Source organism: Globicephala melas, chromosome 19 (assembly GCF_963455315.2).
Source record: "Globicephala melas chromosome 19, mGloMel1.2, whole genome shotgun sequence".
Taxonomy (NCBI): domain Eukaryota; kingdom Metazoa; phylum Chordata; class Mammalia; order Artiodactyla; family Delphinidae; genus Globicephala; species Globicephala melas.
Window position 1 is genome coordinate 46,055,035 of NC_083332.1, and position 24,902 is coordinate 46,079,936.

Below are 24,902 nucleotides of genomic sequence, written 5' to 3' on the forward strand. Positions count from 1 at the left end.
TAGTTCTCTTAGTTTCAGGTGTACCAAAGTGAATCAGTTATACATATACATATATATCAACTCTTTTTTAGATTCTTTTCCCATATAGGTCATTATGAAGTACTGTGTAGAGTTCCCTGTGCTATACAGTAGGTCCGTATTAGTTATCTATTTTATGTATAGTAGTGTGTATATGTCAATTCCAATCTTCCAATTTATCCCTCTCCCCTTCCCTCCTGGTAACCATAGATTGTTTTCTACATCTGTGACTCTATTTCTGTTTTGTAGATAAGTTCATTTGTACCATTTTTTTTTGATTACACACATAAGTGATATCATATGGTATTCGTCTTTCTCTGTCTGACTTACTTCACTCACTATGACAATCTCTAGGTCCATCCATTGCTGCAAATGGAATTATTTTGTTCTTTTGTTCTTTTTTATGGCTGAGTAATATTCCATTGTATATATGTACCACATCTTTATCCATTCCTCTGTTGATGGACATTTAGGTTGCTTCCATGTCTTGACTATTGTAAGTAGTGCTTCTGTGAACATTGGGGTGCATGTATCTTTTTGAAATATGATTTTCTCCAGGTATATGCCCAGGAGTGGGGTTGCTGGATCATATGGTAGCTCTATGTTTAGTTTTTTAAGGAACCTCTATACTGTTCTGCATAGTGGCTCTACCAATTTACAAAATGGTACAAAAATGATCTTCTCATTTTTTTATTGGGTTGTTTTTTTTGATATTGAGCCACATGAGCTGTTTGTATATTTTGGAGATTAATCCCTTGTTGGTCGCATTGTTTGCAAATATTTTCTCCCATTCTGTGGGTTGTCTATTTGTTTTGTTTATGGTTTCCTTTGCTATGCAAAAGCTTTTAAGTTTAATTAGGTCCCGTTTGTTTATTTTTGTTCTTATTTTCATTACTTTAGGAGGTGGATCAAAAAAGATTGCTGTGATTCATGTCAGAGAGTGTTCTGCCTATGGTTTCCTCTAAGAGTTTTACAGTATCTGGCCTTAGATTTAGGTCTTTAATCCATTTTGAGTTTATTTTTGTGTGTCGTGTTAGGGAGTGTTCTAATTTCATTATTTTACATGAGCTGTCCAGTTTTCCCAACCCCACTTATTAAAGAGGCTGTCTTTTCTCCACTGTATATTCTTGCCTTCTTTGTCATAGATTAGTTGACTATAGGTGCATGGTATCTCTGGACTTTCTATTCTGTTCCATTGGTCTACATCTCTGTTTTTGTGCCAGTACCATACTGTTTTGATTACTGTAGCTTTGTAGTATAGTCTGAAATTGGGGAGCCTGATTGCTGCAGCTCCATTTTTCTTAAGATTGCTTTGGCTATTCAGGGTCTTTTGTGTTTCCATACAAATTGTAAAATTTTTTGTTCTAATTCTGTGAAAAATGTCATTGGTAATTTGATAGGGATTGCATTGAATCTGTAGATTGCTTTGGGTAGTATAGTCATTTTGATAATAATGATTCTTCCAATCCAAGAACATAGTGTATCTCTCCATCTCTTTGTCTCATCTTTGATTTCTTTCATTACTATCTGATAGTTTTCTGAGGACAGGTCTTTTGCCTCCTCAGCTAGGTTTATTCCTAGGTATTTTATTCATCTTGATGTAATAGTAAATGGGATTGTTTTCCTTAATTTCTCTAATTTTTCGTTGTTAGTGTATAGGAATGCAAGAGATTTCTGTGTATTTTGTATCTTGCAACTTTACCAAATTCATTGATTAGCTCTAGTAATTTCCTGGTAGCATCTTCAGAATTTTCTATGTATAGTATCATGTCATCTGCAAACAGTGACAGTTTCACTTCTTTTTCAATTTGGATTCCTTTTATTTCTTTTTCTTCTCTGATTGCCATGGCTAGGACTTGCAAAACTATGTTGAATAAAAGTGGTGAGATTGGACCTGATTTTTTTTAATAATTGGTATTGTTTAGTTAGGCCTTACTAAGTGCTCAGCCGTGACGTCTGTTCTTTATGTATATGAGCAAGTCCTTATTAACAACCCTGTGAGGAAGATATTATTCAATTTTATTGATTAAAAAAACTGAGATGTTGAGCAAGCAAGAGGCTTGACCAAATTCTCACAATTTATAAACTTGTAGAGCCAGGTTTGAAAACTGGAGGGTTCCAGCTTCAAAGCTGGTGCTTTTGCAATGAAACATGATAGTTTTTTTAGGTCCATTTTGAAACTTCTATTTGAAACTTCTGTCAAAGCCAGCTGCACCAAACTTGTTGATTTCCCTTAATTCTGCTCACAGAATTTCCCTGAAATAGATATTTCTGTTCTCTGCATGCAGAGCAGGGCAAAGGTCTATGAAGTGTTTCCGTTAATGGAAACTTCCCACCTTTCTGATTTATGCCTTCTTTAAAAGCAAAAACATTTTCTGGGGCTTCTGCAGTTCTTCAAACCACCCCTAGAATCCTTCCCATGTTCACGTACTACCCACCTGAGCAGTATGGAAGACATTTCCACATCCCCAGGTCTTAACTATTTTCTTGTCCAATATTAGCATATCTTAATTATATTTTCATTGCTGAAGTCTTAGACTGTGGCTGTCCAGAATACAGAGAATTTTTCAGTAGGTTAAACAAATGTAAGTTTGGCTTTTACTGTTTTGAGTGTTAGATTCTTGTCATGTTCTCTTGTGAGCTTTATAGTCTTTTAAATTCTCTACTACATTCCTTTAGGCCATTAGTACTTTCTCAGCCTTTCTGTATTTCACTTTGATGTTAATATTTTATGTTTCTGATCATGTATTTACTGTTCACCATCATTAAAAATAGTTAAATTGCTCAGTTGCAGGCTTTGGATTTTTATTATAATTCTTTAATTCCCTGAAACCTGTTTCTGTGATAAAAATGACAAATATATGCAGAAACTGGTCAGATTTGGATGTTTAAATATTGTAATTCTCTTACAATAATTTAGTTATTTTTCAGAGAGTACCATGATGTAGAAGTAGAAAAGATCATAAAAAGGCCATTAAAAGTTTGACTTCCAACTGTTATAGCATGAGTAAAAGAGTTGGGCAGTAATGATGACAGCATGTTCTTGTTTCACTGCCTGGGTGAAGATTTTAATTCAAGATTGAAATTGGTACTGTATCTTAGACCTAAAATACTGGATGATGAAATTATTTTGTCTGATATTAATATAGCCACTCCTACTTTAAATTTATGTTAGTACAGAATATCTTTTTCATTCTTTTTACTTTTTACTTGTTTTTCTTAATTTGCAGCAGTGTAGAGTTTGGTGCTATCCCTTTTTTCTCCTAATCTAATTATCTCTGCTTTTTAGTTGTGTTTTAAAGACCATTTACATTTAATATGGTTATTGGTATAATTGTATTGAACTGACCATCTTGCTTTTGTTTTCTGTATGTCCCTTCTGTTCTATGTTCCCTTTATACTCCTTTTCTTTCTCAGTCTTTCAGATTAATATTTTTATGATTCCATATTGTCTTCTTTGTCTTATTAATTATAACTTATTTTACTGGTTGCTTTGGTGTTTATATTATACATCTTTGACATATCATAGTCAATCTTTGCTATTGTACACTTACTGTATAAGAGACTGGCAATAGTATACTTTCATTTCTCTTTTCTCTCCTGGCCTTTAAACTATTGTCATACATTTCATTTTTATGTATGTTGAAATCCCTGCAATACCTTGTTATTATTTTTGCTTTAAACAGTTAGTTATCTTTTAAAGAGATAAATTAAAGTTTTTTAAAAAAAGTCTTTATATTTACATTTCTAGATTCTATTTCCAGTGCTCTTCCTTCTTTGTGTACCTCCAGCTTTTCATCTGGTATAATTTTCATTCTGTTTGAGGCACTTACTTTACTATTTCTTATAGTGCAGGTCTGTTGGTGATTATTTCTTTCAGTTTTTTATGTTTGGATAAGGTCTTTGTTTCACCTTCATTTTTCTATCTATTTTCACTGTCTCCCCCTTGCCTCCCCCTCCCTGTCCCCCACTACCCTAGTCAGCACTTCAAAGATGTTGCACTGTTTTCTAGCTTAGCTTGCTTCTGATGAGAAACCTGTTGTTTCTCATCCTTTGTACATAATGTGTCTCTTTTTCTGCCCCCCTGACTACTTTTCACATTTTCCTCTTTATCCCCAATTTTAAGCAATTTGCTTATGATGTGTTTTAGTTTTCTTCATTTTTCATAATTATGGTTGGGGTTCACGCAGCTTCTTGGGATTTTCCCCACAAGGAGTTTATTTTGGCCGACCTAGGGATGGGGAGGGCCCTGTATCTAAAAGAAGGTGTTGGGCCTCTTGATGGTGAAGCATGATTGAAGCTGGTGATGTAGGACTCAGTGGAGCGGCAGAAACTTGATCTTGGAGTTGTGGAACTGCTTGACTATTGGCAGGTGGCACCTGCTGGCTGTGATCTGCTTCACCATCATGATCTGGATTGAGTGGGCCCAGGTGCTGTGCTGGGCACCTGTGTCATGATAGCATTCAGTGGCAGTGCCTGTGATGGTCAGGTCCCGGTACACCTGGTACACGTGGGCGCTCTGTCAGAGTTGTGATGCAACCAGATGCTGAAGTTCTTCACCTGCAGGAGGATTTCTTGAACACCTGCCCACAGTAGATTATTTCCCCTGAAGACTTCATCTTCTTCAGCTGAGACACAAAGTATCAGCACAGCATGATAAGGTACAAAGATTTTTATGTGGTAGAGGGGTGGTGAGTGGCATTTGGGAGTGGGTGGGAGGCCCCCACCACCACCACACCACCTCATGCTCTTGTAGTGTGCATGAAGCCTTCGTGACACTCTCCAGGCTGGCCACCACCCACAAAAGGGCTTATAGTTTTTTCAAATTTGGAAAAATTTTAGGCATTATTTTTTCAAATATTTTTTGCTCCCCATCCTTTAAGGAATGACAGTTATATTTGATCATTTGAGGTTGTCTCATGGTTCACTGCTGCTTTGTTCATTTTTTCCTTGTGGGTTTTTTTTTTCTTGGTCCTCTCTGTTTCATTTTGGATGGTTTGTTGCTATGCCTTGTAGTTTATTAATCTTTGCTTCCACTTTGTCTAATCTCCTGTTAATACCATACACCATATTTGCATCTCATGCATTATAGTTTTCATCTCTAGAAGTTCAATACGTGTCTCTTTTAACACCTTCCAGGTCTCCATTTAACGTGTTCAATCTTTCCCCTGATTATTGTCAGTTTTTGACTTTTATAGTTTGAAGCTATTTTGTGTTAGGAGCATACAAGTTAATACTTTGTGCATGCATATGCACATATGTATGTCCAAGTATGTATGTTTGTGTGTATACATACACATGCATGTATATCTATATACACACATATGTGTGTGTATATATATATATATATATATAAAATCTGTGGAATTTTCCTTTTAAAGCTTTTTGCTTTAATTTGTACTTTGATACTAAAATTACAAAAAATCACTAAAATTACTGTTTTCTTCTGGTTAGTATTAGCTTGGCCAGTCTTTTCCTGTATTCTATTTTCAATCTTTCAAGGTCTGTTTTTTAGGTATATCTCTTGTAAGCACTATAGAAATGAAATTAATTTTGTTTATTCTTGTTATCAGTCTTTGAATTAGAAGTATTCATCTGTTTATGGAATTTTACTCTCAGTCATCACAAGGAATCAGACAGAGAGTTATAAAAATAGCTAAAGTGGGAGAAGCATAGATGTTGAGAACTCTTACAATAGTCTTGGTCATAGGTCCCAATTTTAATGGTTTCTGACTTTCTTTCTTGAATAGAGGCTGGAATTCAAGCAACTCCCATCAAATTATCTTTATTCTTGGCATATAGACCTGAAGATGCTAGTGGAGAAAAATTATCTTACTTTCCTAAGGTTTTCATGCTTTCTCAGCCTCCTGTCTCATATGAGAATGGATCTTTTAAAGCGTTATGAACAGTATTATTTTGTATTTGAAAGTTAATTTTAAACAATGTCAGTATGTAGAAAAACTATTTCTTAGTGTATAGATTTTCTAATTGTCTCCATTTTCTTTAGTTTATGAAGTTGCTTCTTTTGGTCATTCCTTTTTAGTTGGTCATACACTAAGTTTACTTGATCAGTGTTGGGGTGAATTTTTTATTCTAATAGACTATATACTGTTCAGGGTCATTTATAATGAATACAAGGTAACATGCCTATTATATAAAAATAAAATAATTGTTTTTGTGAAATGAATTGGAAGATGTGACATAATTAGACAGTGGGCATTTGTATTCTATTATCGCTTTAGAGCTGCAAAAAAATGGAGGTAGTTTATTTCATCTTGGTAATGCTCCTTCTTTCTGGTCCAACAATTTATCAGAAATGTTAATCCAGCAAGCCGTAAGTGGGGTGGGGGAGGGGAGGGGGAGAGAGGGGATTTAAAATTAGCCTGGAAATATTGCACAACTCATTAAAAATGTAATCATGCATAAAATGAGATCAATGAAAATTTATCTAAAAGTGCAAGGAAAAGGCATTTTCTAGTATGATACTGGATTTAATAGACTGGATTTTAATTTAGTCAGTTTGCTACAAAAAAATCCCTCCAGGCTAAATAAAACAGTTTTCCCTCCCAGTTATTGTACAGACAGCTAATTTTCAGACCCTTTCCTTCTGATATTCAGTCTTATCTCTTGCTGGGTACGGGTTTCACTATATTGCAGAATTTGTTTTCTTTACATTTTCCATTACTGCTTTCATTTGCATGATAAATGATTAGAAGTAGAAACAGGAAAAGAAGCTATGCAGACATTTCTTTATTAATTTTGTGTAAATTAGAATAACTTTTTTATTCATCCTCCTCCCTCCCCATTTAACAACCAGTGTATCTGAATTATTTTAATATTTTATTGTAGAGCTAGAGAAATGGGTTGCAGTTTTTTTCTTACACTTTCTTCATGTAACATTTTATTTCATTCTTATGTTTGTAGTTTACATTTTGGTTCCTGTCTTGTGCAGTTAATGATATTGATGAATTTTTCTCTTAAAAGATACCCTGTGTTTAAGGCTGAGTCTAAGGTACAGGTGTTTAAAATGCGTTGACATTGATGAAACTGAGTGCTTTGAAGATTTATTTTGCAGACAATATCATCACAATTCTTAAGCAATAAATAGGGTTTGTAAAATTGGGCTTTATTTATGTCTTCTGCCCCTTCTATCTTAGCTGCTTTTCTAGTCTGATAATTTAGAATGTGAAATGATGTAATTAACTAAACCCATTAATGAAAACTTTCTGATGTTTTCCTTTCCCCTGAAGTTGTAAATGAAAAGAAGCTAGCTTTATTAATAACTTCTCTGGGCAAAATTTGCCTGAGCAAAACTTAGTATGTAAGCTGAATGAATGGTTCCAGCAAAATTTGTCTGTAACAGAAGAATTTTATGATTATTTTATGATAATTCACATAGCTAACTTTTCTTTTTCTATTACACAGATTTTATGTAAATACTTTCCTGTTCAAAAAAATTCAAACATTACTGTTTGTTTATTCTTCCCATCCTTCTCTCTTACCTAAAACTAACGCACTAGTCCTCAGCTATTCTTCCTGACATTTTTCTCTGTAAAATAGACCTGTACCTGTAGAAATACATTAGTTTTAATTTTTGTTAAATTATTCTAACATGAATTGTGTCACAATATTTTAATTTTTCTGCTTTAAAAATTTTACTAAACATTATATCTTGGAAAATTTTCCATTTCAATACGTATAACTATATTCTGTTGAAGTATTGAATAATATTCTATAACGTGGAGCTAGGAAGATCTGGAAAGAACCTAAGTATCCATCTTTAAGGGAGTGTTAACTGCGACAAACAACGATGCAATAAAAACCTTTGTGCATACCTCTGTGCATGGTGGAAATGTTTTCTGGGGGAAGATGACAAGAAGTAGGAGAGCAGGGTCATGGAACGCCCCTAAATTTTCCTCTGAGTGCTGTTTACCTAAATCCTATGCGTTTAACAATTGTCTGATTGTCGTTCATTTCTAAGTAGTTTTTGAGTTATATATTGATTTTTCTCTTAAACATGAGTTACTGTCTAGGGGAAAGTTTCTGTGTCCATGTAGATTTTTTGGGCTATCTTCTTGATGATGATCTAAGTTTATTTCATTGTGATCATTCAGTATAGCTTTGTATGATTTCTGCTTTACAGGAGCCAATGAGATTTTTCTTCATGACCTAATATGTGGTCAGTTTTCTTTTGTGAGTGTCCCTGACTAAGGAGAATGTTCTTTGTTGTGTTCAACGTTCTACTTTATACCTATTAGGTCAAACTCATTAATTATATTATTCAAATACTCAATGTTCTTACTTTTTGTTCATCTATTTTATATGCTGGTTCCTGAAAGCTGTGTTGTTAGATATGCCCAAAAATTCATGTGTTACATTTTCTTGGCAAATACCTCTTTTTGTCCTTTTAGTGCATTTGTCTAAAATGGTTTCTTTTTTCCTAATACTGAGAATTGCTTAGTGTATCTTATACTTTTATCTTCACTCTTTCTGTATTGTCTTATTTTAGATACATCTTTTAAATATAGTCTGTGGGTTTTCTACTGGAGTATTTAAGTTTCTTTTCTTAATAGACAGCGATCCTTCACCCAGATTATAATTACCAGTGTTTTGGACTTATTTATGTTTTCTATTTGTTTTTCTACGATACAGTGCCTTATTTGTTTCTCCCTCTTTCTGCCTATCTTTGGTTGATCAGATTATTCTATTCCATTTTTTTCACTCCGCTTGTGGTTTGTAAGTTATATGTTCCACTTCTTTTTTTCTAGTCATTACACTTAAAATTTTAACATAGATAGTGATTGTATATCTTTCTGCCATTGTATGGGCTATCCCTACCCTGTCTCTAAATAATGTGAAAACCTTGATGTAGTTTTGCTTTTGTCACTTTCCACTTTCTCCAACGCTTCTCAAGTCTTGAGTTCCAAACTGTTAACATTTTTTGTTTGTTTGAAATCAACGTTTATTTAAATTTAATTAGTTTTGCTGGTTCTTTTGTTCACCCTTGCTTTTTATATCCAGTCTCTCTCTGATATTTTTTTTTTCTGGAGTACATTTTTGAGAAATTCTTGTTAGAGTGAGTTTGTGTATGGTAAATAGAATCCTTGCATGTTTGAAAGTATCGTTATTTTGAAAAATAATTATACCTTCAGTAGACTTTTAGGTTCAAGTCTCGGCCAGCGTCTGGCATATGGTAGGCACTCTGCATGTTTTTTATGTGGAGAGCCTGCATAGAACTAGATTAGAGGAAGATGGGGTTCTTAACCCAAATGGTCCTGGGTACCCAGCTATATTGATTCTTGATTAGTCTTCTCTGGAACAGTCTGTCTAAGGACAGATGAAGTGGAACCCCTAGAGCTGCTCTCAAATCAAGGGATCTTTTGTGGCACACATATAGGCAGTGCTCATAATGGAAGGAGAACTTTTCTGGAGTCTTTTAGGATTTCTTTCTTATCTTTGACATTCCGAAAATTTCCCACAATTATGTGTGTGTGTATTGATTATCACCCTCACCCATTCCTCTCTGTTCTTCTTTTACTCCTATTAGCAAATGTAGAATTTTTAAAATTTAGTTTAATTTTTTTAAATGTTATTGCAGTATAGTTGATTTATAATATCATGTTAGTTTCAGGTGTACAGCACAGTGATTTAGAATTTCTGAATCTATCCTTCAAATCTCTTTTTTTTTCCTTCCTGAACTTATATAGCTTTTGTGCTGTGTTTTGAGACAACTCTTTGGTTATATTTTCCCGTTGACTATTTTAGTTTACAGCTTTGTCTGCTTTTCTTTTTAGATCATGTATTGAGGTTTTAATTTCAATGATTTTTAAAAAGACTTTATTTTTTAAAAGAGCAGTTTTAGGTTCATAGCAAAATTGAGAGACGGGTATAGAGGTTCCTCATATATCCCCTACTGCCCCCCCACCCCCACCCTGCCACTGCCCCAGCCCTCTGCCCCCAGCCCCCTGCATAACCTCTCCATTATCAACATCACTCACCAGAATGGTACCTTTGTTACAACTGATGAACCTACATTGACATATCATAATCATTCAAAGTTAATAGTTTACCTTAGGGTTCATTCTTGGTGTTGTACATTCTGTGGGACTGGGCAAATGTAAAATGACATGTGTCCATCATTATAGTATCATACTATATTTTCACTGCCCTAAAAATCCTCTGTGTTCCACCTACCCACCCCCTCACTCTTTACCTCTGGCAACCACTAATCTTGTTATCACCATAGTTTTGTCTTTTCTAGAATGTCAGTCATATAATTGGAATCATAGAGTATATTTCCTTTTCATTTAGTACCTTTTATTTAGTACCATGAATTTAAGATTTCCCCCCGTCTTTTTGTGGCTTCATAGCTCATTTCTTTCTAGCACTGAATATTTCTTTGTCTGGATATACCACAGTTTATCTGTTAACCTACTGAAGGTCATCTTGCTTGCTTCCTAGTTTTGGCAGTTATGAATAAAGCTGCTCTGAACATCTGTGAGCAGGTTTTTCTGTGGACTTGTTTTCAGCTCCTTTGGGTAAATAACAAGGAGTACGATTGCTGGATTATATGGTGACAATATGCTTAGTTTTGTAAGAAACAGCCAAATTATCTTACAAAGTGGCTGTACCATTTTGCATTCCCATCAGCAATGAATGAGAATTCTTGTTACTCCACATCCTTGTTAACATTTGGTGTTGTCAGTGTTCTGGATTTTGGCCATACTAAGAGGCATGTAGTGGTATCTTGTTGTTTTAATTTGCATTTCCCTGATGATGTACAATGTGGAATATCTTTTCATATGCTTATTTTCCATCTGTATTTTTTCTTGGGTGAGGTGTCTGTTAAGGTTTTCTGTCTATTTTTAAACTGGGTTGTTTTCTTCTGTTAACTTTTAAGAGTTTTTATATTTTGAATAACAGGTCTTTTTTAGTGTCTCTTTTCCAAGTATTTTCTCCCAGTCTGTGGCTTGTTTTCTCATTTTATTGATATTGTCTTTGGCAGAGCAGAAGTTTTTAACTTTAATGAAGTCCAGCTTATTAATTAGTTTTTTCATGGATCTTATCTTTGTTCTATCTGAAAAGTCATTGCCATACTTAAAGTCATCTAGGTTTTCTCCTACTTTATCTTCTAGTAGTTTTATAATTTTGCATTTTACTTTTAGGTCTATGATCCATTTTGAGTTAGTTTCTGTGGCGGATATAAGGTCTGTGTCTAATTCATTTTTTTGCATGTGGATGTCCACTTGTTCCAGCACCATTCATTGAAGAGATTATCTTTGCTCCTCCATTGTATTGCCTTTGCTCTTTGGTCAAAGATCAGTTGACTATATTTGTGTGGATTTTGGGTGGCTCTATATTCTATTCTCTTGATCTATTTGTCTCAGTGACAATTGTTCTGTTTACTGTATCTCTAATTTGTTTTTTCTCGTAGATGCCTACTCTTTTTTTTATGGATGCAATGTTTTATCATTTATATATGTTATATATATTTACTGTTGACATATTTATTTATAACTACATATATATTTATAATAGCTTTATTGAGATATAATTCACATACCAAAAAATCCACCCTTTTAAAATGTACAATTTAGTAATTTTCAGTATATTTACCAAGCTGTGCAACCATTATCACTATCTAGTTGCAGGACCTTTTCATTACTTAAAAGGTAACCCTGTACCCATTGTCAGTGATTCCTCATTTTACCCTCCTCACAGCTTCTCACAATCTCTACTCTACTTTCTGTCTCTATAGATTTGACTACTGGGGACCATAAATGGGATCATAGAATATGTGGCCTTTGTGGCTGGCTTCTTTCACTTGGCATAATATTATCAAGGCTCATCCGTGTTGCAGCATGTATCAGAACTTTTTATTATCCCTTTTTATTGATGAATAGTATTCTATTGTACGGATATACCACATTTTGTTTATCCATTAATCAGTTGATGGACATGGGGTGATTATGGATAATGTTGCTATGAACATTTGTGTATAAGTGTTTGTGTGAACATATGTTTTCAGTTCTCTTGGGTATACCTCGGAGTGGAATTGCAGGATCACATGATACCTTTATGTTTAACGTCTTGAGAAACTGCCAAACTGTTTTACAGAGTACCCGCACAACTTTGCTATCCCACCAGCAATCAATTTAAGAGGGTTTCAGTTTCTCTATGTGTTAATTCTTCCTCTATTGGATACTTCTCTTCTGTGGTGTTGGTTTTCCTAAAATGTTTAGTGATTCTTGGTTGTATGTTCTTCTTTATATTGGAGATTCCCTGGTGGTTGTTTTATACAATTAAGTTTTGAGTGGTTTATTATTCAGCAATAGATGACCACAGCATTTACATGCTCTTAAATCACAATTAACCAGAATGCTCAGAAAATGGAAATGGATCTTCCTAATCAACAAAACAAAAACAACCACTGCAAAACCAAAACCCCCAAAAAACCTCCGAAATAACCACCACCACCACCAACCCCCAAGCCACCACCAAACCCACTTTGCTTAAATTCTTATGGTTAAGATTCTTTAAAAAAACTTTTACAAAAATACATGAACTTATGTTCTTGGTTTAGAAAGTGCATAACGTAATATAATACTGGATTCTTGGGGATTTCAAACATCAAAATATTACTTTTAGATCTATGTGTATAGGTGGTGCAGGCTTTTGCGATTTTTTATTTTTTTTAAAGTTGCCTTGCTGAATGGGCTGTGTGATCTCCCAGCAGTTCTTTGAGCATTTTGAGTCCCTCCTATGTCTGAGCATCCTTCATGCTGATCTCTTTGCCTACAATAGTCCTGGCCACTTTTCATGTCTTGATTCCAGGGGCCCTCCTTTGATATAGAACAAGAGTCAGTGCTAAGAGTTCAGGGGACAGGTCTAGGCTTCAGCGAAAGGGGCTATGGAGAACGATTCATGGAGTCTGGGACTGAAATAGGCATTCTGGAGACAAGGCATTGCTCAGTGTGGAACATGGCTGTGCAAAGGCAGAAGGCCAATTGAATCACCTGGACAAACATGGCTGAAGATTGTAGACTATGGATATACTTGGGACTGAGAATGACATACCAGCCCAGGGGGATCAAGATTAGGAAAACAAAGTGAATTACAAACATGAGGTACTGTAGAGCTGGACCTAAGAGATGAATCCTGAATGGGCTATAGCTGACTCACTGGATTTGTCTTCTATAAGCATAAGAAGGAAGTGATGCCCTACTAGGCCTGCTGGGATGACAATGCCCAATCAAAGCTACCAGAAAATTAAAAAAAAAAAAAAAAAAGCTACCAGAAAATAGAAAGGCATGGTAACTTTGTTATTCCTCCAACAGTATTCACACACTGCTTTTTAGTAATGATATTGAAATCCTCCAATAATTTGAGAATTCACTTTCCAGGATCAGTGGTACTTCAAGTTTTCATTGCCCTTAGAAATGTGTTCTTTAGCTAATTTATAGATAATAGCTTTCACTGTACTTTAAATGATAGATTATGTGCCTAGACTGTGAGAATGTAATAAATGTTTCCTAGGTGTTTCAAAGTTTCATCAAATAGTCACTAAATAATTATAATAGGTGGTAGTCAAAGAGTAATGTGGTTTCTAAATTACATGGGTCCCACTGGTTTTAATAAATGTAGAAGTACTAACTAAATTTTTACTAAGTGATGCATAAGGTTGTATTGTAAAATATTTCGTAAAACTAAGATGATTAGCAAACTGTTAAAAACTAGGCTTTGGTGAACCATCTGGGCCCATTGAATTCGACACACTATTTCAAACTTGAGCTGTTCCTACAAATCACCTTTAATGCCCCTCCTTGGTAATAGCCCTCCCTTCAAAATCTTATTGTGCATCTTAATGACATAATTTATACATTTTGAACCATCTTTTTCTGGTAAGCATTACTTCCAGTCTTCCCATATAGCAGAAATCTCAGGATTTCATCATTTCAATCTTGTCACACAGCTTTTCCATTTCACATTCTGTAAGGTGGTTCCAAGATGGGTCCTGGAAAATTGGTGTGCAAGTAAACAATTTCCTGCTCCGGAGACCTAAATTTCTATTCTGCTCTGAACCACAGGATAGACACAATAGCTCACATTCGTTTCATGGAAGCTTGATCGTATATCTTTTTTTTTTTTTTTTCTTTTTGCGGTACGCGGGCCTCTCACTGTTGTTGCGGAGCACAGGCTCCAGACGCGCAGGCTCAGCGGTCATGGCTCGCGGGCCCAGCCGCTCCGCGGCATGTGGAATCTTCCCGGACCGGGGCACGAACCCGTGTCCCCTGCATCGGCAGGCGGACTCTCAACCACTGTGCCACCAGGGAAGCCCCTGGTGGTTGTCTTTTAATGTCTCATTAGAAATATTCTACAACACATGCTTCCATATGGCTCAACTCTCAGAATCTGAGTGCCTCAGGTCTCGAATATAGGAAAAATAGGAATCACACCTTTCAATATTGCTTATGACCATCAGCATTTGACCTAAGAGTTGGCAAAGTGCTTTAGAATTTTTTGAGAACAGGCTTTTCATAATAAATGTGTGGTGTCATTATTGTCATCTCTTGATCTATTTAATGTTACTGTGAACATCAGTGCAGATTGTGTCCACTGCTTTCCCCATGTGTTCTTTACATTATCTCCTTGAACATTCCTCTGAATGGGCTACACAGGATTTGCCTTCATGGCACTGTGTACTGATTTACATTTCTCTATCAGTCCATCTTTCTCCAGATGGATTGTGATCTCACCGCTTGTTAAGATCTCCAGATACAGGTTGCTTTTACAGTTAGATTTACTACTAATTACTAAAGTGTAACGTTCTTGTTTCCTAGGAGAATGGAAAAACAAATTTTGCCAAATCATGCAATTATGTAAAGACAAAGCATACATGGTCTAGTGGGGGAAGGCTTTTTTTGTTCATACATGGGACAGTGTATTTATATGTATACATAATTTGGATACCTATTAGAAAATTGTATTTAATCTTAAGTATTTTTCTACATTATATCTATTTATCAGTGGAGTCCCATATATGATGTATCACAAAGATGACATGCTGGTGACCTACTAAAAATGAAAATGAAGGATGGGGAGAGGGACAGAAGAACCTGTTTTTTAAAAAACATATTGCTGAAGTTTTCTTCTGCTGCAGAGATAGGAATATAGACACTCCTATGTAGTTGCTTCTAGAGTAATTCTATAAACACATTTCCTTTTAGTTGAAAAGGATTCACACTGGCTCTCTAAGAGTTTAAGTGTGTGTCTGTTCTACAGACACACTCAGTAGATTTTCATGGAATTTTTGTGATTGAAGAATGTTATATTAACACTGTAGTATAAAATGGGATATTAGACTTTTTTTCCTTGCAAGCAACAGAAAACACAACTTAAACTCCCTTAAGCAAAACAAAGGAATATATTGGTTCAACTACCTGAAAAGTACAATAGGCTTCAGACACAGTTGGATCCAGGAGTTCAAATTGGGTCATCAAGACTTCAAAAACTCTCTCTGCCTCTTTACTCAGCTTTCCTGTGTTGGTCTATTCTTAGCACCTGTGTTGGCAGGATGGTGCCCAAAGGCTCCAGGCTGACCTGTCTTTCCCATTGAATCTTTTCTTTTTTGTTAGAAGTCTCTAAGGCAGAGAACTTTACTTCCCTGAAATAGTTTGTGCTTCTTAGAAACAAATTTTGTGTTTGTTGCTACTTGATTTTGAATAGAAGACGGTTAGCCGAATATGGAGAGAGAAAGTACAGACATTTACAAATTGAGTTACTGAGAGCTGTACTTAAAGTTCGTCTGTGAATGCAGTTTCCTCATAATGGTGTCTCAATACACAAACATTGTTGAGGTTGACTCTCTTGTGGATATGAAGGTAGATAATGATTTGGTGATAAGGAAATAAAAGAACACCATCAGTTAGTACTGACCCCTGTTATTGTCCTCTCCCCACCAGCGGGGGCAGATTGGTTTGTTTTCCTTGGTGTTCAGAGGGTGTGGGCAAGAATCTGACTTCTTGATGGAAGGAAGCATTTCTTTCTTTTTTTTTAATTAAAATTTAAAAAAACTATAGTGGATTTACAGTATTGTATTAGTTTCTATTTTTAGTTTTTTAAGGAACCTCCATACTGTTCTCCATAGTGGTTGCACCAATTTACATTTCCGCCAACAGTGTAGGAGAGTTCCCTTTTCTCCACACCCTCTCCAGCATTTGTTATTTGTAGACTTTTTGATGATGGCCATTCTGACCCTTGTGAGGTGATACCTCATTGTACTTTTGATTTGCATTTCTCTAATAATTAGAGATGTTGAGCATTTTTTTCATGTGCCTGTATGTCTTCTTTGGTGAAATGTCTATTTAGGTCTTCTGCCCATTTTTTAATTGGGTTGTTTGTTTTTTGATATTGAGCTGTATGAGCTGTTTGTATAGTTTGGAAATTAAGTCCTTGTTGGTTGCGTTGTTTGCAGTTCGTGCCAATATAATAGAATCATGGAATCACAGAATGTTAGAGGTGAGAGGGATTTTGAAATCATCTGGTCATATAAGAAAAGAATGGAGAAAATGTTGTTTAGAGGTGATGTGACTTGGGCAGGGGAGTTTTTGGTCAGTGTCAGTGGTAGATGGTAAAATGGGGAAAGTATGATGTTTGGAGGCAGACCAATGTATAGTTTCTATTCCTTCACTAAGTGTGCAGGTTTGAGCCAGCTACTTTAAGTGCTTCTGATATTAAATTGTTTAGTGATAATATAGGTAAAGAACTTACTAGAGTGCTTGGCACTTAATGGGTGCTCAGTAATCACTAATGGGCTTGCTCATGCAGGGAACATATGCCTTCCTTTAGCTTATCCCTATCTTTTTTTTTTTTTAATATTTATTTATTTGGCTGTGGTGTGCAGGCTTTTTAGTTGCGGTGTGCGGGCTCTTAGTTGCAGCATGTGGGATCTAGTTTCCTGACCAGGGATCGAACCCAGGCCCCCAGCACTGGGAGTGTGGAGTCTTAACTGCTGGACTACCAGAGAAGTCCTTATTTCATCCCTATCTTTTTTTTTTTTTTTTAGCTTGCATAGCATATTTATTTTTATTTTATTTTTTTTAACATCTTTATTGGGGTATAATTGCTTTACAATGGTGTGTTAGTTTCTGCTTTATGACAAAGTGAATCAGTTATACATATACATATGTTCCCATATCTCTCCCCTCTTGCGTCTCCCTCCCTATCCCACCCCTCCAGGTGGTCACAAAGCACTGAGCCGATATCCCTGTGCCATGCGGCTGCTTCCCACTAGCTATCTACCTTACGTTTGTTAGTGTATATATGTCCATGCCTCTCTCTCGCCCTGTTTCATCCCTATCTTACAGTGCCCTTGTGAGCCTTCACTTTATTAAACCTAGCACAATGTCATCATGAGTGCCAATAATCCACTCATTTTTTGTTGTTGTTGTTGTTACTGTTGATTTAATTTCTTTGAAACTAGTCCTTCTCCATGAAGAAGAAGGGCAGGCCTGAGTTCATATTTACTTGGTAAAATTAGGTGCTTTGGGTATTAAACAAACCTGTCTCCATGAACATTTCACATTACAACATGGAAGTCAATACAAATAAAAATACGGATGAATATTGCCACATGTAACATAGGGAGATTCTAGACCTTGATCAGGCCCTTGCCTACCTTTCTACCACCCGTCTACTACTTCTGTCACCCTTATTACCAGGTTCTTGTTAAGCTGGCCTTCAGGACATTCCTCCAAAAGGTCAGATTGCTCCCTGCTCTATAACCTTGGCAATGGCTCTTACCTCCACCTGGAATGTTCTTTCCCTATTGTGTTTGGCTCCTTCTTGTCATTCAGATTTTTTGCATCCTTTGCTGATCAGCCAATCTGAAATGTCCCTTGTCCTCTATCACATCAACTGGTTACATTTTCATTATAGCACTTGTTATTTATTTGTTTGTTCATTTATTGTGTATTGTCTGTTTTCTCCCATTGGACTAGTTAACATAGTTAATTCTGTTATGAAGATAACTACATATTTACTTTGCAGTTATCACATAGTTACTATGTAGCTATTTCTCATTCCCCATTACATAATGTCTAAAGCAGTGCCCAGTACACAGGCAGTCCCTCCTTAAATATTTGTTGGATGAAGGAGGAAGTGAATTTGAAGAACCCATATAGGTAGCGCTGTGCCTTGTGGAAAAAGGTCCAGGCCAGTATTCTAAGCTACTTTTACTCTGGACTATGTGATCTTGGGACAGAATTCCACCTTTTGGATCTTGATTGCTTTTCTAATAAAATAAGTTTAACTGGATCACATAAGGTTTCTTTATTCTCTTCCAAACTGTGATTCGATGTCTGTTTTCTTCCATGCTGGACAATTGTTAGGGTTCAGGACATGATACCCCCAAATATGGTACCGTGGCATATTGAATATTTTAAGTTGAAGAAATTTGAGAAACAGCAGGTACAGGAAAATCTTTCTGACCTTCCCCTTCTTTGCTGAAGCAAGTCATAAGACCCTCATGTGAGAGGTACCCATCCTGTACCCAGAGGGAATGAGCATCCTTATCTCTGAAGATGGAGGAATGCTGAGAGGAGTACAAATGAACAGGCCCTGTTAAATTTTCCCCAGTTATTACCTTTAGCCTGTACCTTTTTGACTTATCACATTCCCCCCCCCCGACTTTCCACTTTTCATCACACCTAGTATCAAAACACTCAGCCTTAAGCTCTTCTTCAGGTCTTCATTTCCTTATGAAGGCTCCAGTGTAACTCAAAACTTATATTAAATAAATTTTTATGTCTTTATCCTAATTTTTTTCATTAGTTTAGTTTTCAGGTCCAGCCAGGAATCTTAAGAGAGTCGAGGAAGAGTTTTTCTTTCCCTATACAATCTCATAAGAATTTACCTTATAGGTAGGTAAAGGTGCTCTTTTAGATGGTGTCTGTGTATCAAAGCACAAACTAAATACCAGGCAGTAGCTGATGGTTCTGGAGAATCAGACGATAGGTGAAAAATAGGCATTACCTAAGAAAAAAAGAATAGTTTTATATGGGGTTAAGTATTGTACTACTGGTGGAAGATAGACTCATAAATTCTAAGGAATCTTTCTGATAATTGGAAAAAAGTTTATAGCAATCAAAACATAAATACCCATCCAAATGATTCCTTTCTATGTAATTTTAGGAAGGGTTGTAGAAAATTAATGTTTAGGCCTTTTCTTCTGTGATTTCCTTTATGAACAAATGCTAACAATTGGCAGAATTCTTTTCCTTTCCCCACACTATTTGCCTTTCAGAATAGAGAGTGGTATTTCAGTACTCTGTATTAGTTTCCTGTTGATGCTTTACTAAATGACACCAAATTTGGGAGTTTAAAATAACACAAATTTAATATCTTACAGTTCTGGAAGTCAGAAGTCTGAAATGGGTCTCATTGGTCTGAGATCAAGGTGTCAATGGGCTGCATTTCTTCTGCAAACTCAGATGGAGAATTTGTTTTCTTGCCTTTTCCATCTTCTAAAGGCAGCCCACATTCCTTGGTTCATGGCCCCTTCCTCCATCTTCAAAGCTAGCAATGGCCAGTTAAGTCTTTTTCATATCGTATCACAATGGGACTCACTCTTCTGCCTCCATCTTCTACCTTTAAAAACCCTTGTGATTAAAAACGCTGGATTATAATCCAGGATAATTTCTCTGTTTTAAGGTCAGTTGATTAACAGCCTTAATTCCATCTGCAGCCTTAATTCCCCTTTGCCAGGTAATATATTCACAAGTTCTGAGAAATAGGACATGGACATCTTTGGCGGGGCAGGGGGGGACATTATTCTGCCTACCACATACTACTTAAGAGAAAAAGAACAATCCCCAAGAAAAACAAGTTCCAAGGCATCTGCTAAAATGAAAGCAATGTACGTATTAATATGTGAAGGTAACCCCATTCTTTTTTCAGTTGTTTAGGAAAAAAGGTGACAACATCTACCTTTTGGTTTATTGAAGAACAGTTACGATGTAGGGCCAGCAATGTCCCCAATAGTAGGCTAAAAATACCAACACCTAGGGGTTTGTAACCCAGATTTCAGAAAGCCATCTGGATCCTGGAACTCTTAATCCACTAGCACCATCTTTTATGCGTTGAGTTGGTAGAAAGTGTATGGTTCCATTTACATAGATACGTTGCCCGCAGAAAATGTTCACTGATATAGTTTGGTTGAAACCCCCTTGCCCTGCAACTCTGGCTTCAAATGATTTAGGAAATAATCTACAAATGTGACCAACCACACAATAGAAACCTATATTACTCCCCTGTGGAACAGCGAATGTAAATTTCTGCTTTGCTTACCTGGAAGCCAAATATACAGAGGAAAGGAAAGTTAACTTCTGGCCCTGATTCATCACTTTTATTGAAGTTAAATTCTTTTGTTTTAATGCATACTTGATTGAGCAAGTATTTATTGAGGCAGTTATGGTTTGTAGGAGAAAGAGACAGTTGAAGAAAGAACAAATGAATCTAATGTAAATCAAATACTTAGTCCTTTTATAGGAACTACAAAGACTTAAATGTGTGTTCTTAATGGTAATTTTTACAAAACTCCAATAGGAGAATTTGACAGTGATTGTTTCGGTGGGGAGATGGGTTTTTCCTTTCACATGCTAATCACCTACTCCTGGTGATATTTCTCTCCTTGACTGCAGTTGCAGAATTGAATAATTTATGGAATGAATTTTGTTGTAAATTTATTGTGTCACAAGCAGGTTGTAATTTCACTAACAGTTCACTTAAGTTATTAAGTTAAAAAAAATGTGTTTGATAGGATAGTGCATTTGGAGGCCTTTTTTTTTCCCTCTCAGCAAGTTCACATCTTATATATTTTCAAAACAGAGTACTTGCCTAATTTTTATTCAGAATCTGATATGCGAGAAGGAAGCACACATTAACATAAGTGGAATCGCATTTGCACCCTATTGTTGAATTTTGGAAGTCGTAAACAAATTATTGAAGATTTTATAGAGACAGAAATAGCATGAAACCCACAGTGCTGTGGCGCTGCTGCCATTGTTCCCTGCATAACTGTCCCCAGCTTCCTGATGACAAATGAGGAGATGGTGGTGCAAAGGTGAAGATGTTCCTGGGAGGGGGAAAAGCCAAATTAATCCCTTCGTATTTTGCTTCAACTCTGAGGTTAAAATAATGGTGCACTGTCACTCCCCCAGATCTTATCCAATCCTAATGGACTACAAAGAGAATAGGAAAAAAAAATCTTTAAAAATCTCTCACAGGGGTATCTGATTGGCCTCCATCTACATTTGCTACATTCTCAGGGCCTCTCTTTTAATGCCCTTTCCACTGTGATAAGAGGCAACATTTGGCCATTGCAGAAATCTCTGCTTATTTCTGCCTCCGGTGCTTCAGCATTCAGCAAACATATATTTAAGGTCGCCAGTTATTTACATTGAAATTTTTCTATTGACCCTGCCAGTGTGAATGAATTTCAAACAAGTCATTTCTTTCTTTGTATAGATGATTTCTCTAGGTTCCTTGTGGGGGTTACTTTTAATTCCTCTAGGAGTTCCCTCTATTCTTGTTAGCACCCAGAGGATTTGCTTTCTGTTTATCCCCGTCTCCCAATGTGTGGCCCCCTCTCCCCGCATCCTACCCTGGGTATTCTAACCCTTGCATGGAGGATGCTGGATAATAGCCACCATTCTTGAACAGGAATACTTTTTAGGCCTTTAGAATAGACATTTTCACCATCTGTTACATAGAATCTAGAAATGTGATGAGAAAACAGGTTGTAATTAGCTAAAAAATGGGTAAGATTCTCTGTGTCTTAATGCATTTAGAATTGATGAAATAGCCTTTTAAATTTCCATGAAAAGAAATGAAGCTTGTACTTTAAAAAAATTAATAGGGTTTATTTTTTGGAGCAGTTTGGGTTTATAAAAAATTGAGGGAAAAGTACAGAGTTCCCATATGCTCCTGCCTCCTTTCTCCTGTTAACATCTTGCATTAGTGTTGTTAAAAAACAAAATTTGACTAAGTAAATTATAAAGTCTTCCTGGCTTTAGTCAACAATTAGTGAATCAGGCAGCATCCCGTCTAGCACGCAGAAAGGAGCTCCAAGGAGCTGTACAAAATTAAAGACTTTTATAGACAGAAGGGAGTGGGACAGGAATTTGTACAAGTTTTGCTCTCAGTCCAAAAATAGAGCATTCTTATGAAACCTTTCATAAGCCGAAATGGTGTAAAGTAAAAAAAAAACAATTACCTTAAGACATATCTTACTAACAGATGCACAAAATAAATCTAGATAAAGCACAGACGCTTGCAGACACATTTCAAAGTTATGGCTTTTTTCTTTTTTCTTTTGCGGTACGCAGGCCTCTCACTGTTGTAGCCTCTCCCGTTGCGGAGCACAGGCTCCGGATGCATAGGCTCAGCGGCCATGACTCATGGGCCCAGCCGCTCCACGGCACGTGGGATCTTCCCATACTGGGGCACGAACCCATGTCCCCTGCATTGGCAGGCAGACGCTCAACCACTGCATCACCAGGGAAGCCCAAAGTTATGGCTTCTTGTTGCTGAGATGCTGAGTGTAGTTCCTGGGGAAAGAGCTTGGTGGTGCCACTTTTGCTGCTCTGTTTGCCTGCTGCCTCTATAAAGGCTTGCTGCAAAACAAATGCTGAACCCTGTTTTCATTTTTTGCCTTTTTTTTGTAAAAGTGAAAATCCTCTTCAGATTTCTTTTGGTTAACTAAAACAGGTACTAATGTAGATCTTTCGTAAAAGCAAAGTGGCATAAAGCAAACTTTCAAAAAGTGCGGGATACCAGTACTAGCAAAAAGTGGATTGGTTATGGCAAGGTCACTTTCCTTTAGGGGGTGGCAGGCGTCTACTAGGCAGTTTACCTAACTAGTGCTGACCAGGTGATTCCTGACTGACTGGTTTAAGATTCCATTTTTGGGAGAGGCCAAAACTGTAATTATGTCTTGGTTTGGTGCAGTGGGGCTTAGCATAAGTGATTTAATTTTGGGTCTGTTGCCTTGTTTTTAGCAGTGTGGTACTTTTATTACAGTTGATGAGCCAATGTTGATATATCATTATTAACTGAAGTCCATTGTTTACATTAGGGTTCACTCTTGGTGTTGTATCTTTTATGGATTTTGACAAACGTATAATACATTATCCACCATTACAGTATCGTATTGAACAGTTTCACTGTCCTGTGTTCCATCTGTCACTATCCTACCCATCCTTACCTGCTCCCTTCAACCGCTGGTGGCAATCTCTGTTCTTTTCACTGTTTCCATAGTTTTGCCTTTTCCAGAATGTCATATAGTTGGAATCATACAGTAAGTAGCCTTTTCAGATAGGCTTCTTTCACTTAGCAATATGCATTTAAGAGTCATCCATGTCTTTTCATGGCTTGATAGCTCATTTTTAAAAAATAAATTTATTTATTTAATTTTATTTATTTTTGGCTGCGTTGGGTCTTCGTTGCTGCGCGTAGGCTTTCTCTAGTTGCGGTGAGTGGGACCTACTCTTCGTTGCGGTGTGTGGGCCTCTCATTGTGGTAGCTTCTGTTGCGGCACACGGGCTTCAGCAGTTGTAGCTTGCGGCCTGTAGAGTGCAGGCTCAGTAGTTGGGGCACACGGGCTTAGTTGCTCTGCAGCATGTGGGATCTTCCCAGATCAGGGCTCAAACCCGTGTCCCCTGGCTTGGCAGGCAGATTCTCAACCACTGCACCACCAGGGAAGCCCAGTTCATTTCTTTTTAATCGCTGAATAATCAGCTTGTACTTTTTATTGGGTAACATTGAGTAGGAATTCAGATTTTTCTCATACGGAAGAAAAGATAAGGAGACTCACCTTTTGCTCTCCTGAGTCCATCCTGGCATCTTGTATTTTCTTTCTACCACTGATGACCTTATAGTTAAGTCATCATTGTAATATATGGCCACAAAATAATGAGACTGATTAAACAGTACGTGTAGGAAAACAGACTCATTCATTTGATCATATTTCATATATTCCTGTTAGCATTTTCCCTTGGTTTATTATAAATACAATGTCTAGTCTCTTGCTAAGAAAATGAGACTTGTTCTTAATGCTGCAGGTATATACTTGATCTGAAACCAGCTCAGGTAAATTATAATTCTGTGTGTCTATATCTGTCTAATATCGGGCACATATTCAATCCACATACTGGGGATTAGGTACCAATCTGTATATCAGGAAAAGATTGGTGAACAAGATGGAGCTTACAACATTCTACTGTAAACAACAGAGGCAGTAAACAAATAGTTAACGTAATTTAGGTCCTAAAAAGTGCTATGATGAAAAACAGGGTAATGTGGTAGAGTGAGAGCATGTGTGTGTGTGTGTGTGTGTGTGTGTGTGTGTGTGTGTGTGGTGCATTCGTGCAGTGTGTGCACGTACACATCTCTGCTTGTGGTGCATATGTGTAGTGTGTGCATGTGTGTATGTACACTGTGCACATGTGCATGTGTGTGTTAGGAGGCAGGCTGCAGCTGCTTTTGCTAGGGTGTTTAGGGAACACCTCTGAGGAGGTGGCATTTAATTTGATAAACAGCAGGCATCCACGTGAAGATCTGGGGAAGGGCATTTAGACAAGAGGAACAGCAAGAACAATAGCCCTGAGCTGGAGCTGGATGTGTCCCAGGAACTACAAGAAGGCTGATGTGACTGGAACACAGCACCCGATGGGGAAATGGAGATGTAGGAAAGGCACGTAGGGGCCAGATCTTATCTGGCTTTGTGATAAGTTTTTGTTTTAAATGTATTGGGAACAATTAAACTTACCTAAAGAGAGGTCTGGCCCTTGCCTTTGGCTTCTGGCAGCTCCTTGTGATTTTCTGCT

At 36.8% G+C, this 24,902-nt stretch overlaps 1 pseudogene; it reads right to left on the minus strand.

Moving 5' to 3' along the window:
* Nucleotides 1–4,273: 4,273 nt before the first annotated feature.
* Nucleotides 4,274–23,911, minus strand: LOC115857036 (large ribosomal subunit protein eL20-like; annotated as a pseudogene).
* Nucleotides 23,912–24,902: the final 991 nt, after the last annotated feature.